Genomic DNA, 2,988 nt, shown 5'->3' with positions numbered 1-2,988 from the left:
CCCTCTCCCTCTCCCTCCCCCCCCCTCTCTGCAAGAATTCCTGTTCTTCCCATTCACAAATTATTCTAATTTGTTCTCACTCTCAAAGCTCTCTTTCTGCCATCTCTCACTTTCAAAATTCCATTGCTCAATGCAGTCTCTCAAAATGAACTAAATGTTCCCTCCATCTCTGTTCCTTCATCTTTTCAAAAGGCAAGATATCTTTCCTTCTGTAGTCTTTGTCCCTCTGTTATCCAGGCTAGCTCTCATCTTTTCCTGGCTTCTTGCATGAATTTTCTCTTTATCTTCCTCTTCTGTTATGATCTCCCTTACCTTGGTCTAATATTACCATATGTCCTGTACTCTTTGAACTTCTTCACCCCCCCACGTTTTTTTAATTCTGAAATCTGGCCACTTGTTCCAGTATCATTCTTCTCTTGTTTACTTTCCATTTTCTTATTATCCTGTTTTCTTTTTTTCTCCAATTTTTTGGACAATCTCTTCTCTTCTTTCTTGATAGAGGTTTGGGTCTTGCCACTTCTATCACTCATATTCTTTTTATCTCCAGAACTTCTTGAACTGTGCATTTCATCATTTTCATTCTTCATTCTTCATTTCTTTCTTAGAAGGATCACCTTTTACCTTCTCCATGGAAATCAGCTGTCCAGGCAGTTCAGTTTGATGAAGATGTGCCATACATCTGGACTCCTCTGAGCTGGAAGACATAGTGACAGTACCATAGCATTCTGCCCTTGGACTTCGAGCATTTGCAACCACCTTTGCACTTAACGTCTTTCCATATTTGCCAAAGAGGTTCTTCAAATCAGCAGCTTTGGTATTGGAAGAAAGTCCACTAACGCAGATAATTTTAGTTGAGCTTCCACTGCTACCACTAGTACTCCTTGTGCTTTCTTTGTCATATTTAGATGATGCCTAAAGTCTTTGAATTCCTTTGAAGAGCTCTTTGCTTGACCAGAGGCCCCAGTAGATGATGGCCCTTTCTTCAAAGTAACCTTTGCTTTGTCTCCAGATTCGGCTTTCTTAGAACTTTTTCCGACTTCCTTCTTGACAGGATCAGCCTTCACAAAGTCTTCTTTCTTACCGTCTTTGTGGTTCACGTTCATCTCATAATCCTTGGTTTCCTTCTCGAGGCTCTGTACAATGGTGTCCTGCCCATCTTCTGGCTTACTTGCTTCAGCATCTGCAACGTTCACATTTTTACCTGTTCCCAGGAGGTCATCAGCATCACAATCCAGAATGATGGCGCCTTCAGTCTAGAGCGTGACCTAGGTGCTGTCGCCCTCCACTTCTTCCATCTCTTCATGAGCTGTGTGATCGGCTCCAGCTGGGTTCCCTTCTTTCTCATTTCCTCTTCCTCCCCGTCTTGAGCTGTTAGAAAAGTGTCATCTCTGTCTTCTTCAGCTTCAATGTCCTGACTTTCGATGACTCCTTTTTCTACATCTTCTACGGCTTCTACCTCTGTTAATCAGGAGCTCTCTTGTTCTCTTCAGCAGAAAGTAACTAGTTGGAATGCACATTTTCTTCTTCATTTCCACCAAAGTCTTCAGAACTCATGATTTCATCTCTCTCATCTTGTTCGCGTGCCTCTTCATTCTCCAATTCACGTCCTTCACAAAAGCACCGTCTTCAGCAGAAGCATCTTCACTAAACTCATCTGCTTCTTGTTTTTCACCTGCTTTAGTCCGGAGACCAGCACCGTCTCGGCTCCGTTTTCGTCCAGGTTCCGTCGCTTCAGCTCAGACTTGAGGCCTACCACCCGCCTGTCGGTGATCTTTGCCTTCAGCTGGCCCCAAGGCCCCCAGTGCATCCGCTGCAGGGGCCATTGTGGGAGAGCGCACTCCCCGAGGCAGCAAGTGGGCAGAGGGCGGCGGTAGCAGAGCCAACTTCCTCCCAGGCCTCAGCCGTCACCTGTACTCCTCTTAATTCACTACATCTCCTGTTATTGACCCTAAATGAACTTCATGTTGCCAGATTCATTGGCTTGTTTTTATTTGACTTCATAATAGGAAAGCCACGCCTGATGCCTACCTCTCGATTGAAGTACATACTTTCTTTATTCACTCCATGACAATGTTCTATTTTCCACAGTTTTTTTTTTTTTTTTTTTTTTTTTTTTTTTAAGACAGGGTCTCACTATGTAGGAGAGACTGACCTGAAACTCACTATGTAGCTCAGGCTGGTCTCGAACTCACAGCGATCCTCCTGCCTCAGGCCGCCGAGAGCGCCTCCACGCCTGCCTCCCACCGCCTGTCTTTAGTTGTTTCTTTGGTGAAACATTCTCTTTTTCACAACAGCCCAACATCGTAGGTCCTCATGACTCAATTCGTAGACTTTTCTCTTTTCTATATACTTTCACCCCACGTACTCATGTAATCCAGTTGCTTTAAATTCATTTTGGCTCTGATCCTTCCCATGAGATGCAGATTCATATTCAATCTCCACATTTGGATTTATAATAGGCATCTCAAATTCAACCTACCAGAAATGGAAGTCTTGAGTTTTACTCTCCTTTTTTATCACCTCTATTTCAGTAAGTAGAAATTTCATTCACATAGTAGCTTAAGGCCAAAACTTTAAGAAACATTTTCTCTCATAATCTCTCCTCTCCTCTCCAAATTTCAATCCAGTTTAATGAAAAAATAATGTGTCTGCTCTTAGGACCTAATTACCCTCCATATCTTCCCTGATACCTTGAACAATTTTGATAGCTTTCTCACTCTTCCTTTTCTTTTCCCTTAAAAGCCAGCATGTTTCTTTAAATAATGCAATGCCTTCAGGTGACTCTCTTGCTCAAAATCATCCCAAACTTTCCCAGCTCACTGAGAATAAAATGAAAACTCCTTAATGTAAACTATATTTATCTAAGTTCCACTTTCTCCCCTCTAATCTTACTCTTAATACTCACCCCTGAGATGACTGCAGTGTTAACTTTCTTTCCACTTAAGCAAACCATGTTCCTGCCTCAGGTCATTGCTTTTACTGGGAACC

At 42.6% G+C, this 2,988-nt stretch overlaps 1 pseudogene; it reads right to left on the bottom strand.

Moving 5' to 3' along the window:
- LOC104856476 overlaps positions 1 to 1,823 on the bottom strand; it is a 112,041-nt pseudogene extending 110,218 nt beyond the window's left edge.
- Between the last annotated feature and the right edge of the window lie 1,165 nt (positions 1,824 to 2,988).

The sequence above is a fragment of the Fukomys damarensis genome, unplaced genomic scaffold (genome assembly GCF_012274545.1).
Source record: "Fukomys damarensis isolate Sample0158 unplaced genomic scaffold, DMR_v1.0_HiC HiC_scaffold_2, whole genome shotgun sequence".
Lineage (NCBI taxonomy): Eukaryota > Metazoa > Chordata > Mammalia > Rodentia > Bathyergidae > Fukomys > Fukomys damarensis.
This window is presented reverse-complemented; position numbering and strand designations above follow the sequence as displayed.